Raw genomic sequence first — 14,995 nt, forward strand, 5'->3', positions numbered from 1 at the left:
CATTCTCTCGGTCCTCTCTGGAGCTATGCACCTGGAAGGGACTGACTTCCATGTCATCTACCATGAGGAGGAAACGGGGCCGGGTCCAGGTTTAGTCATCACCTCCTTCTTGCTGGCTGGGAAAGCTGAGGTCATGCTACTGTTGTTAAAGCCAACTCCAAACGAAAAAGGCCTGTTGCGGAGTTTCAGGAGAAATAGCCTGAACCATTTACTTATTGCAACAGGACTAGTTTCACATGTTATGAATTACTTCAAAATTCTGAAACGAGGCAAGACTTCATAATACCACTCTTCTACGAGCAGCATCAATGGAAGGTTTATTATCTAGTGTCAAGTTTTGTTTCATTTTTAAAGTACTGTCTAGCATGCACGGAACATTTACACCAGCAAGCGCTTGAGTTTCTGTCAGTGGTGGGGAGGTTTGTGTTTGAACATCATGGGAGTCCTTGCCAATACGGATGGGTGAGAACAGAATGAACAGGAAACATGGCAGCCTGGCCACCTAAGGCTGATTGGTGGTTCGAATCCACCCAGAATGACCTCCAACGAAATTTCAGGTGATCTCATTCTGAAAGCGCAGCCCCACGGGAAGGCTTATAGAGCCCAGTTTTACTCTGGACACTCAGGAGGCCGTCATGCATCAGAGCCAGCCACGGGTTTTACTGGCCATGGGCTTTTAAAAATGCATGCACACTTAGTGTACATCCTGTTTTGTAAACTTTTTCTCTCCTATGTTATGGGGATCTCTGCACAGCAAGAGAGAAGCTTGCTGGCCCAGTAGAAACCCAACTGCTAACAGAAAGTTCGGCGGTTCAAACTCACCAGCTGCTCCTCACAAGAGTTGCCGTCTGTTTCTATAATGATTTACAGCCCTGGAAACCTGATGGGGGTAGTTATACCCCATCTTATCAGGTTTCTATGGGTCCAAATCGACCCAAGAGCAATGAGTTTGGTGTGAGTTATATAAAAGTATCATCACTTTTAATGTCTGCCGAAAATAGCACCCCCCTTTTTTTTACTGATTCCCTATTGTTGCTACCAAATTTATATATATATATATATATATATGATTGATGATCATCCTTGTAGATACATTTTTGTGATTTTTCTTGGGTCAAAGGGGAAGCACACTTAACATTGCTGCCCCGGAATGGCTCCAAAAGTTTCGACTCTCACAAATGATTTCTGAGTCACCCAGAGAGTTTTCTTTTCTGAATCATCACATTGGGGTAAAGGGAGCAGGTGGTACTCACTATGAGGAGATGAAGGTTCTTCTCCAGCTTCCTGGATCTGAGTAGTCCTTAAATTTCATCTCCAGTTTTGAAATCTGCCATGGCGTGGTAGAATGGAGAGAAAGGGAATTCTCTTTGCATAAGCAATGCCTGAATACCACATCCCTGTTGAGGAAAATGAATCCAAGATTTCCAAATGAAAAATAAAACACAGCATCAATCCATTATCAGCGTATGGGAAGTAAGCACACCGACAGAATGAGCAAGCGAGCAAACCAAAGGAAAGGAAGAAAGAGCCCCTGTGGGCGATCCTTGTCTGTGCCTGGCTTTGAAATCAAGAGCCAATTCTCAGAAGACAGAAACCCCACCTTTTAAAGAAAATACACACCTCCTGGTCATTTTAAATGTCATATCTTGGAGAATTTGGATCATGTTTTGACCAGTCACTTTAATCTTCATTTCCCAATTAGTTACACACACACACACACACACACACACACACACACACACGTGTCCTTATGGGCAATACCAGAGTATTCCTTTGAGAACTGCTGTTAATAATTGGAAAATTAAGAGTCCATAAATAGCAGCACATCCATTTAACAGACAAGGAAAATGATAACCAAAGGGGCTTCTTTTCTTAAAAGTAGTGAGGCTCAAAAGAGGTCTATTTTTAATGGTTTGCCTATTGGCACAGGAAGTTTCTGATCACAGCAATAAATATGATGCCCAAGCTATGTCTGCAATTTTAATTGCCCAAGTCATACTCGAATGGATATAAAAAGAAGGCAAGAGGGCCAGCCCATGGGTGGCTCTTTACATTCAGATAAGCAGAAACATGCCATTTGTGTGATAAAAGACTCAAGGCTTCCTTTTAAGGACAAAGCTGCTGGTCTCTGGGGCATCTTTCAAAGCCTAAGTGTCCCCAGTAGAGCAGCTACCTCTTGGTCCTCTGGAAGTGTTAGAAAGAATACGGAGAAGTGTTCCTCAGTTGATGAAAGCCCCTCTAGATTGCAGGACCCCTAATAGGGATCCCTATTAGGAGGTAGCTCATTATTCCTGAAGTCAGGCACTTCTTGGGCTTAATCAGTCCCCTAAATTCTACCATCCCTAGGGCAGGCATCTGATACACCATGGCAGGTCTGACATTATTTCTAAGGACAGAAACAATGCCGTGAGAGTCTGTTGCTCATTCTGTCCATATCAACACAGAGGAGAGCGGGGTGGAGGGTGGCCCTTTCCTTTTGCATATTTGGTGGCAGATGAGCTCGTCATGTTCACCAGAGGAGCCTTGAGCCTCAAAAACCAGGTCACATGGTCTCAGGCATGCCTTCATCCCTCACTACTTCTTCCCTACATAGATTTCCGATGCTCCTTTTACGCTCAAACACCTGCTTGCCGTGTTCTCTCTCCGTTTGCTTCAAATTTCTAAGAGGACTTTCCAGACAACTGTAGTCAGTTCAGTGAAAAGGGGCTCGCCCTGGCCATGCCACAAGCATCACTTAAGCTCTTACTACTTGCCAGCACTTTGCCCCAGGGATAGTCCCTCGCCTCAAGGGGGAGACAAGCACATATACGAATATTTAAGTTTTAATTACAAGGCAATGTGTGCTGACAAACCTGGCTGATGTCTAAGAGAAGGAAATGTTGCCTGATCCCCAGTCGTCTTCATGGTTGGAGGTACGTTTGAGTCTGTTGCTGTGTTTATTGTGTCAGTCCTTCTCTGGGGGGGGTTTTCCGGCAGGTGGTCGTCACTTCCCTTTTAGGGATATGTCATGACTAGTCTACCAGGAGCTGAAGAGTTGAACTTTCTCTTTTAGTCAATGGAGAAGTGAATGGCAGAGACAATGAGAAGTTGGAGGTGTCTCTGGAGATGTGAAATGGAGGGATTTGATGACAAATGAGGAGGATTTGAGGTTGAAGCCCACTGCAATCATCCAAGTGGAGATACTGGGTATTGAAACCCGAGTCACAGGGTTGGGAAGCAGACTTGAGATCTGCTTAGGAGGTAGGATCAGAGCACCTGGTGGCTGGTGACACTGACATGGGATGTAGATGAAGGCATGAAGAATGGCTGCGCGGATGGCGATGTCACCATGTGAGACAGAAACTACAGAGGAAGCACGAACTCAGGGGCAGTTTGGCGCATGCTGCGATGATATGCTAGTCAGTAGGGTCTTGGAAGGAAAACACCACGAGGCATTTTCTATGCGCTCACTCCAGTCGTGTACTGAGCAAAGGCAGGGCCCAAGACCAAAACCTGGAAAGCATCACCATTGGACAGGATGGAGGCTACTGTATTTGATTTTAGTCAAAGGCCCAGAAGCTCTGCTGGCGCTGAGGGTCATACGTTGGACTACTAATGTAAAGGTCGGCAGTTTGAATTCACCAGCCACTCCGTGAGAGAAAGCAAGGCTTCCTCTTCCCACAAAGAGTTAGTCACTGAAATCCACGGTGACCGTTCTACTCTTTGCAATAGGAGAATAAGCAGTTGAGTTGAGGAAGCATGCCAGACCCAAGAATGAATACAAGTAAGGAGGGTAGTTTATGCAGCAGGGAGTGCCAACAGTGTCAGACGGAGGCCAAGTGTTCATGGCTGAGGATTCCCTATTAGGAAGGTCCATCATGGACACTTGCAGGGAAAAGAGTTGCTTTCCGGGGATTGGAGACTGGTGTGGTTTAAGGTGCGAGTGATAAGTACAGGGAATGAGACAGGAAGTACAGAACTTTCCTTCAGTGATGTTTGGATGGGAAGAAACTTGCTATAAAGGATGGATGTGAAGTCAATCAAACTTCTCTTTGTTTCTCTTTAAAGAATCAGATGGGAATTATTTGAATAGCTGGCCATGGGGCAAGTGGAGGAAGAGAAAACAGAGACAGACCCCCAGAGAGGGTGCCTGAGACACAGAGAGAAATCATCAATAGAGAAAAGGAGGCTTGAGGACGTCTGGAAGGCGCGTCGAAGGCTAGACAAGAAGGGTTGCTTGACTTTGAGCAGAAGGACACGTCTCATTTTTGGACATTTGAAGTAGCCTAGGATGTGGAAGAGTTTCTAGAAAGAGGGCCAGAAGGCAAGGGTAAGCACTCCAAGAGCTTCAGTTTCATCCAAAGCAGGGAGCCTGAGTCCTGGGTGTGAAGGGAATTGAGGGTGCACTGACGTAACAGGCAAGGAGGGAAAGGTTCTACATTGAAAGCTCTATCCACCCGACCAACCCCCTTTTCCCTGGAAATATGCTTCAATTCAGGAGGCATGAAAGAGAAACGAGAAGGTTAGGAGTCATTCTAATGAGAATTGAGAAAAAGAAAGTGGGACAAAGACAAGCAATTGAAGGGACCACTGTTAAGGACACACACCTAGTGTCCAGTCCAGTCCCCTGCCCAGAGCCTCCTCCTACAGAGTGGCTATGAAGAAAGGGATTCTGACCCTACATGGAGCTTGGGCTTTCTGTGGGTGGGAGCATTCAACGGATATAGGAAGACGATAACTTAGACTGTATGTGAATGCTTGCTGAGTTTGACTTCTCACTGCAAATTGATGGTTGTGGTCGTTACATCATCTGGTGTCAAGTAGTGAATGGGGTGGAATCTAGCCTGTCAATCAGGTTGCAGCATGATGAGCTCATTTGGAGGCCCCACGGAGTCTAGATACACTCACTCCCTGTGAGAGATGACTGACAGCGAGCCCAATGGAGCTACGCTGATGCAGCCAGAGCCCTGGAGACCCACCTGGTGCTGAGATGCTTCCACCGCCACTGGGCCCACAAGACTTTCCACCCACTGGCTGCGATTTCCTGCTCTGGGTGTCATTCATTGCATGTGTTGCGTGAATCTGAAGAGGAATTTACAGACTGGTACTGGACATATGGGATAATATCAGACTTATGGACTTGATCTGGACTGGGATGTTTTCTGAATATATAATTACTCTTTATATAAAGCTCTTCTCTGTACACATATGTGTCTCTGAATTTATTCCTCTAGTCCACCCAGACTAACACAGTGGTCCATGCCATCCAGAGGTTCTGAGGTCAAAAGACCAGGCAATCTGCCCCTGTAAGGATCACAACCCCCCCCCCCAAATCTCATAATCCACTCACTGTCATCAAGTAGATTATGACCATAGTGACCCTTTAGAACAGAGTAGAACTGACCCTGTGAGTTTCCGGGCTGGTAGAACTTTTCCGGAGTAGACAACCATGTTTTTGTCCCATGGAGTGGCTAGTGGTTTCGTCCTGTTGACCTTGTTGTTAATAGCCAGTGCACCATCCATATGACAGTTGGCTCCCAGGAAACCCCAAGAGGTGGTTCAACCCGATCCTACGGGATCTCTGTCAGGCGCAAACCAACTCCACGTCACCTGCCAACAGCAGCAACAAAGGCGAGCCGAGTGAACAGACCACCAAGACGAAAGAGTGTCCATGCACCTAAGGAGCTTATCACATGGGGTAAGGGAGCATAGATCCCTAGGGAGTGTATGTTTCTATTTGGTTTGGTTTGCGCCGATCATACAGGATTAAAATTCACTTTCCTAAGATGTTCAAATTAGAGGGTGGTGAAGGGCCTAAATATTCTGTCCTCGCCCCTCTTCTTACGACCGGCATGAAAGGACCTCCCCTGCCTGTCTTTGTAATGCATTCCAGCGTCTCTCAATCCTCAAAAGAATTTTCATCTTAATGTCAGACTTCAAAAGAACAATGTTGAAAAATTATATTATGGAGTTCAAAAAGCAGGAGAGAAAGAGAAGGATTCATTTCTTGTTTCACTGCTTCAACATTCTCCCTGTACTTCCAATTGGACATGCTGTGCTCCCTGCCTGAAGGCACGTCAGAAAACCATTAAGCAGTCTTGATGTGTTCAGTTAAAGGTCTATTGTGTTTCTCCCCAGACTCCGCTATACCGTAGAAGCCGCATCATTAGCTCTCTTTCTCCATTGGCCTATGGAAATGCATTCCTTTGCATCCAGATCCATGAAAATTTAGAGTTCAATCTGTGTGGATCCCATGTGTGGGAATACTTGCATGCTTATGAAATTACTTGGGAAGAAACAACGGGGTCAATCCTTTGCATTGAGCATCTCCCCATCCTTGCTTCTAGGAAGCATATTCTGGCCGGCCTTCTTTCAAGACAGAAGTCTATGTACATCACACCCACTGCCAGCTAGTCCCTGCCATCGTGGAGCCATCCCACAGGTCAAGGCAGAACTGCCCCGATGGGTTTCTGAGACCGAGAAACGGCCTTAGCCACAGCCACGCTTTCACCCGGGCTCCTCTCCTGTCTGTGGATAAAGGAGAGCAAATCAGATAAGCGATCTCTGCCCCATTGGGTTCCTTGTAGCCTTCAGTTGAGTATTTTCATAGTGTTTTTAATCCGTGTTTGTTTATTGACATACTAGTTGAGCAGCACTTTAGAGAGTCGAATTGCTGAGCACTGGGAATGCCAACACTGATTAGCCATAGCGTCCCCCTTCAAGGGACTTACATTTATAAAGAGCACCCTCATTTCCTCTTGGTTTTCTTTAGTTCATGAGGGTAAGAGGGGGGTGCCGGAGGACGAGTTTTGCTTAGGGGACCTTGAGTTCATTTTAATGGTGGTAGAACAGTTTGGAGAGGGAGAATAATAATGGTTTTACAGCAAAAATAATAGAATCTATGGCCCTGAATTATGCACACAGAAGTTGTTGAATTGGTAAATGCTTTGTTGTGTATATCTTTGCCAAAATGGGAAAAATTACATGAATAAGAATGAGTATGTGGGGTGGTGGGGAAAAAGAAAATGTTCTAAAATTGATTGTGGTAAAGATTGTACAACTCTGCTTGATATGGTTGAACTAGTGAATTATATGCTGTGTGGATGAAGTGCTAATAAAAACTGGGTTGTTTTTTTTTTTAACGGTAAAACAGTCCTTAATTCATTTGGAGACCAATGTAATTTGGCTGATTTTTTTCCCCCTTCACCTCCATTCCTTCTATCACCACTCTATGAGACTGGAGAAAGTTCTTAGGGAAATCCACTATTTGAGGGTTTTTTTTTTTTTAATTTAGATGGGCAGAAATACACAACTGATGATTAAAGTTTGCATTTGAGACTAAAACGTTCGTTTTGAAGGCAGCACAGAAATGACTCATTATTAGATTAAGCGGAATCTAACTAGATCAGCCATCTCTTGACATGAAGAGGGAAAATCCATTTTCTTTAAAATGTGGCCATTTCTAGGAAACTGGCCCCATCACCCTAAATGAAAAGCAGGTTTCCACAAGTTGGATTCATGCCTGCTTTTAGCCTTTGGTATTCTATGTGGTCTGTTTAGTTAGTTAAATAATGGTAACAAAAGAAGACAGGATGGATGATTTTAAATAAAGGGAAATTTAAGAGAGTAATTATGGTATTAGGCTGGGACAGAGGTGAGGGTTGTAAGTAATAAGATCGCTGCATTTTAAACAAAGTGTTCTATCTCCATTTGGCGTAGCCCTTCCTGGATAAATTGTATATTTTAGCCGGTTCTATAAGCAAGAGAAAGTGAACTCGGAGGAGAGTGTTGGGTGAGACCTTTATGCACTCTAAAATATCTTGCCTGAAGTTGCCTAACTTCTTGTTTCAAGTGAAGTGTTAAAAATTCCAGCAAAGAAATGACCAGGTGTGGTGAGATGTGAAAGGCTTGGAAGTTGGATTTCTGTTCATCGAATACATGAATCGTCTACCGCTCTCTTCAGTGAGTACCTTGGTTTGGGGTAAAACACAGGAGAAAAAAAAAAACACCTAAGGCAAATGATTCCTGGGAACTCTTTATTTTATTTGAAAGGCCTACTTAATTTTTTCTCAAATAACTGGAGCTCACCTTCCAAGATGGTTTGCCAACCATGGGTGGACCTTCCCCCCTGTGAGGTAATTGTGTAAGCACTGCGCTTTTAAAAAAAAAAAAGTATGATGTTACATGAGGGAGCCCTGGTGGCTCAGTGGTTAAAGAATTCATCTGCTAACCAAAAGGCCAGCGGTTCAAACCCATCAACAAACCACTCCGTAGAAGACAGACCTGGCTATTTTTTATAGAGATTCACAGATTTGGAAACCCGATGGGACAGTTTTACTCTGCCCTATGAGGTTGCTGTGAGTTGTGAGGGATTTGATTTCTGGTTTTGCTGGGAGGAAAAAAAATTACTACAGCACACTTATGAAAATACGTGGAGGAAAGAGCGTTTTCCAGGGGAACTTAAAAGGCTTGCATTATTTGTGTAAAAATACTGGCAACAAGGAAACTCTCTTGGTAACGCTGGATGACCTTGCCATGACAAGTGAACCGGAGCGCTCTTGCGCTCCTCGTGGCAGCACCGAGCGGAACAACTTTCCAGAACAGTGAGATGTTGATGGAGAGAGGGAGGATGCACAGATTTTGTGCAAACTTTTCTAGCTAAGTGGCATTTCTGAGCCCACCTCTGAATGTCATCTCTCTTGATCTTGTTCCAGTCCAACCAAAAAGAGTGAGGCAAAGAGATATTCTAAGTCAACAATTGACTCCCGGCTGTGGTGTGTATTTTGCATCAGTTAATTATCCTCACCACAAAGCTTCTGTCCTACAGAGATATATAATGCAACATGCACTTCCGGATTAACTGCCACTACTTGCTTATTCATAACATCACTCACTGAGCATGTGCCGAACAGGCTGGTGCACTGGGGAAAGCTACTGCACGTGGCCTATTGAAAGCATTATAGAACAAATGTTTTACTTTGAAGACTACGGTGCCCCTGGCCCAAGTCATGGTGTTTCCCATGAGCTCCTATGTCTGTGACAGCCAGACAATGAACGAGGAAGAACATAGAAGAATCGATGCATTTGAATCATGGTGTTGGCAAACAATATTCAGAGTATCATGTGAACGAAGAGGTCTGTCTTGGAGGAAGTAATTCATGCTCCTTAGGAGCTAGAATGCTTCTTAGAACTAAGGATGGCAAGACTTCATTTCACATACTTTGGCCATGTTTATCAGGAGGGACAAGTCCCTGGGTAAAGACATCATGCTTGGTAAAGTTGAAGGTTAAGGAAAAAGAAGACGCTCTAGACCAGTGGTTCTCAACCTTCCCAATGCCACGATCCTTTCATACAGTTCCTCAAATTGTATGAGCCCCCAACCATAACATTATTTTTGTTGCTATTTCATAACTGTCAAAATCCAGAGATATTCGTATGTGTTGGAGAGAGTTTTATATCCAAGAGTAATTGTATATTAAGAAAACACCCTGGCCCAGTCCAGATCAAGTTCATAAGTCTGACATTCGCCCATATGTCTTATCCTAATTCCCACAGGTTGCGACCCGCTGCTCTAGGAGATGGACTGACACAGTGGCTGCAATCACGGGCTCCAAGAATAACTATGGGAATGGTGGAGGACCAGGCAGTTCATGCGAAACTCTGTGCCAAAGATTGTGTTAAGGGAGTCGTAGACATGATCTTGCTGCGTCTCTCAACATTGAGCCATGAAGTATCTAGCGCTATCCCCCTTTTCAGAGATGAGGAATGGGCTTAGAAAGGCTAAGGCCTTTGTCTGAATTTACAGATAAGCACAAGGATGAATTGTGATGAAACTAAGGCCAAACTCACTCCCAGAGCCCACATCTTAACCACAATGAAACTCCACCTCAAGTTTCCAAGATATTCCCACATTGAATTCCAAATGACCTCATCTGTCATTTGGATGAAGCCAGTGAGGTAGCTCAGAAAAAAGTAACTGAGGGATGAAGCAGTCGAATAAGTTGCCAGGAGCCCGTTCCTAGTTTGAAGCTGTGTTCAGCCTGGAACGCAACCCTCTTAGTGGGATGTATTGGTTTGTCTCCTTACGCTCTGTTTTGCTACAGTGAACTACTGACCGTATAAATTGAAGAAGCATTCCCGTACCTACAACACAGGATTAGAGTTGAAATGTGATGGAATATTTCCACGAAGTTTGGAAATTTATAACCAAAGTCAGTCCTCTGCCTCCACTGTTTCCATATCCACAGATCCATTCAACTGAGGCTCAAAATTATCTGGGGGGGGGGGGGGGGAAGTACACCTAAAAACAATGAAGCAGTTCCTCAAAGACAGATTGCAAAGTACTGTTTATATTGCATTTGGTATTAGTAATCTATGATGATTTAAAGGGATTTCAGGTGGTGCTGTAGGTGAGGCGACATTGTTAACCACAGGTCAGTGGTTCAAACACACCACCTCTCTCTTGGGAAAAGATAAGACTGTCTGGTCCTATAAAGATTTCTAGTCTCAGAAAATCGGCTCTACCCTGCAGTCTCAGTACTTCTTCCCTGCCCTCTATACGGATGCTATTAGTGAGAATCCACTGGATGGCAGTGAGTGGGTGGGCCTTAATTTCTGCCTCTGCTTCCAGCTCATGACAAACCAACTGTAGAAAGTCAAATATATTCCCCTCAACAATCATATGAGCTCCCTGTGTAGCACAATCAGCTTATATGTGTCTATTAAACCAAAGACTGGTGGTTCAAATCCACCTAGTGGCACCAGACAAGAACGACCAGATGATCTGCTTCCAAAAAGTTTACAGTCAGGAAGTGCCAAGGAGCAGTTCTACTCTGTGCTCTATGGGGTTACCATGAGTCAGCATTGATTTGATGGCAATGGATTAACCAGTTACATAGGATGCTCCACTTCTAGTTAGCCCACGTCTTGCTTCCTACGCCATCAGCCTCCATTTGGGGCATACCAGAAACTTTCCCTTTATCGCCTCATCAAGTTTCCCACTCCCTCATCTACCTTTGAGTTTCTACTCAAACTCAAGTCATGGTGGCTGATTTCTTTGCTAGCTCTGTAAATAATCTATGAGGGGGTACCCCCTGCCCCCACAAAACAAAACTAAAAACCAGGAAAAGCTCCACTCCACTGACTCATAGTTTACATTTTTCCCACTAGGTGAGCATCCAGCAACTCTTTCTGAATTAGTGCACCCTGTGGCATCGCCTGGGAAGGTTCTCTCAGGGCACAGTGAATTTTTTCATAAAAGTGGTTTCACTCCCACTTTGTTTTTTGTGATGGCCAATTTTAGAGAATAGGATATGCTTCTGAAATTTTGTTTCCTGCTCTGGAAAAATGCCACAAGGTTGACAAGAGAAACAATTCCAGAGATATTCCTATGTGTTGGAGAGAGTTTTATATCCAAGAGTAATTGTATATTAAGAAAACATCCTGGCCCAGTCCACATCAAATTCATAAGTCTGGTATTAGCCCATATGTCTTATACTAATTCATAAATTCTACTACAGATTCACGCAGCACATGCAATGACGCTGAATGCAGGAAAATCACAGGCCAGTGGGGGAAAAATCTTTTGTATGCATCTCAGTGTTGGCGGAGGTCTCCACATGACTCCTCTAGCCCCAGGGCTCAGGCTCCATCAGCATAGACCCATGTGGCTTGTCAACAGAAAGGTTAAACAGTGTGTCCTGCCTCCAGAGAGGAGGACAGGAGTCCCCAGGATCCTCAGGAGAAATCCAGGCCCACACAGAGGCCTTATTGGCCATGACCTGACTGACAGGCTAGACTCCCGTTGGCTCATTGCCCATTTGCATATTCAGTCTCTCAATAGATCCTACTGCATTTGTGATTGTCTTAGATTCCGTCAGAGATGGCATCTCTTCCATAAAGAATTTTACGCTTCACTTCTTCCTTTTTGCTATTTCCTATCTCAACTCAATGAAATCAATTCTCTTCTTTCTAGACTTTCTTATCTCCTTACCTGTAAATTTCTTGTGGCGTTTTTTCTGTGTGACATTAGGTTATTTGTCCGTATGTTCTCTCCTGCAGTTATAGGATAAATCTCATACACATACTGATACGAAATAACGCCATGTTCTCAGCATACATTCTTTACTAATTAGGCTACGCATTGTTTAAAGAAGGTTTCTGGATATATTTTGATTTAAAGTTTAAAGATGATCTACAGTTTACCCAGCCTCTGTGGCTCCAGAAAGTTTGGAGTTTATGAGAATTTGAAATATTCATCAGGATTCCTCTCTAGAATCAGTGATGCAACAGTATGTAGGCAGCATCCAGATCTTCAAGTCTCATGGCAAAGGACACAGCTACCCATGGAGACAACTAGCCATATTCTACTTGTTCCTCTTCCGGCCTCTCCTTTTGCTGTTCCTCTGGGTGAATTGAGACCAACTGGAGTACCCGATGGCTGCTTGCAAGCTTTGAAGGCCCCCAGGCACTACACAATGAAGTAGGAAAGTGTTTATTTATACATAAGCAGTAACCAAAGCTGCTCCTGTCTTGCTGCTGTAGCTGTGACTACTTCTATCACACAATATTTACCCACTCCATTTTTATAGGTGTACAACTTACTGACCTAGATTTCATTAATTGGCTAGAAAACTATCCTTAATGGATGAAATTTTTCCATCACCATCAATGAAAATTCAGTGATTCATAAGCCAAAGTGGCCCAGTTTTCCCTCCTACCCATCCTTGGTAACCAGTAATAAACTTTGGTCTCTAAATATTTGCCCCTTCTTGCCTTTTTCCTATAGACCAAACAATATTTGTTTGTGTGAGTCTGTCTCTCTGGGTATAATTGGTTTATTCCACTCAGCAAATTATCTTCAAGCTCTATCCATGTTGGAGCACACCTCAAGACTTCATTTCTCTTTCTGACCAAGCAGAGGTCCATTGTCTGCATGGGCCTTTTGTGTGTTTATTTATTGGTGAGCATGTAGGGTGTTTCCACCTTTAGAATATTATAAATACGGCTGCAATGAGCCTACTCATTGTCTGTGTCAAATCCCTTGGGTATATTCCTAGCAGTGGAATTGCTGGCTCACCGATGGGGAGCATCGACTTGATGGCAGGGAGTGACTGATGGTAGCTCTTGATGGCAGGGAGTGACTGATGGTAGCTCTTGATGGCAGGGAGTGACTGATGGTAGCTCTTGATGGCAGGGAGTCACTGATGGTAGCTCTTGATGGCAGGGAGTGACTGATGGTAGCTCTTGATGGCAGGGAGTCACTGATGGTAGCTCTTGATGGCAGGGAGTGACTGATGGTAGCTCTTGATGGCAGGGAGTCACTGATGGTAGCTCTGTCCTTAGTCTCAGTTGTTGTTTTAGTCACCATATTGCTTTCTACAATGGCTGAGCAATTTTGTATTTCTACCAGGACTAGATATAGGTTCAAATTTTGTTCATATGCTCCCCAGTATTATTTTTCATCCATAAAAACCTTGGGCATTTTAAGAAACATGCAAACCAGAACAGTTCCCAGTGATTCATCTTCTACGGAGAGCAGGCCTGCAGTGCAGAGGACTATTCCATAGAGTTCCCAAGGCTGCGATGCTTTCAGAAGCAGACTGTCACATCTTCTTGCCATTGGTGGCTTCAAACCACCGACTTTTCCGTTAGTGGTATCACCAGGACTCCAGTTAGCCATCCTAAGCCAATTGCCAGGGAGTAAATTCCAACTTACAGAGACTTCAGAGGGACTGTAGAGGACAATGTAGAACAGTCTGTACGGTTGCTTTGTGGAAGCAGACTGAGTCTTCTTTCTCATGCAAATCAGCAGATAGGTTCAAGCAGCTGACGCTAGCCATCGGGCCAACCATCAGGATTCCTTACGCTATCCTGGTATGATATGGGTAGGAAATGGTATCTCATATGGGTTTTGATTGGCATCTCTCTGACGGCTAATGATACTGAGCATCATTTCAAACACTTGGTGCCCATTTGAAAATTCTGATGGTAAAGGACATGTATTCAAGTCTTTTGCCCATTTACTGACTGGGCTATTGTGATAGTTACATAATCTGTCAACTTGAGCGAAGGGGTGGAGTCTAGACTATCAATCAGGTGATAGCCATTGAGGGCTCTGTGTGGACGTGGCCTCCTCCTGAGGATTCTGGGAACTCCTGTTTTGCCCCCTGGAGGTGGGACACTCTCTCTGCTTCACATTCCTGTTGATAAAGCCACATGGAGCGATGCTGACAGAGCCAGAGTCCTGGAGCTGGAGTCACATGGAGACACACGCCAGTGCTGAGATGCTTCCACTGCCACTGGAGCCACCAGACTTTCCACCCACAGGCCTGTGACCTTCCTGTGTTCAGCATCACTGCAGGTGATGTGTGAGTCTGAAGAGAAATTCATAGACTGGTATTGGACATATGGGCTAATATCGGACTTATGGACTTGATCTCTTTTACACACGAGTGTCTTTGGATTTATTTCTCTAGTCAACCTAGACCAATATGGCTCTTTTCGTTATTGCTATATTACCACATTTTCTACATTTTATTATTAGATGCGTATGGACTATATGGCCCCTGAAGTGTTCTCCAACTGGTACATTTCCTTAAAAACATTTTTTGGGGGCTAATGCCTTTGGATGAAGAAAAGTTTTAAATTTTTATGAGGTTCTACTTATTTATTTTGTCTTTTGATTTTTGTGCTTTTGTTAGTATATTAAGTAACCCATTGTTAAAAAGTTAAGCCTAACAGTTTTGTTTCTGCTATTTTTCTAATAGTTTTATTATTTTAGTTTTCATATTTAAGGCCTTAATCCATTTTACATTTTCTTTTGTGTATAAAGCATAAATCCGTTCTGTTCTTTCATGTGGAAATTCAATTTTCTACACCATTTATTGAAAAGTCTCTCCTTTTTCCATCTAATGGAATTAGCACCCTTGTTAAAATCAGTTGACCATAGATATATGAACTTAGTCTGGATTCTGAATTCTATCTGTTTGGTTTGTGTATCTATTATTAGACCAGC

The sequence above is a fragment of the Tenrec ecaudatus genome, chromosome 5 (genome assembly GCF_050624435.1).
Source record: "Tenrec ecaudatus isolate mTenEca1 chromosome 5, mTenEca1.hap1, whole genome shotgun sequence".
NCBI classification, from domain to species: domain Eukaryota; kingdom Metazoa; phylum Chordata; class Mammalia; order Afrosoricida; family Tenrecidae; genus Tenrec; species Tenrec ecaudatus.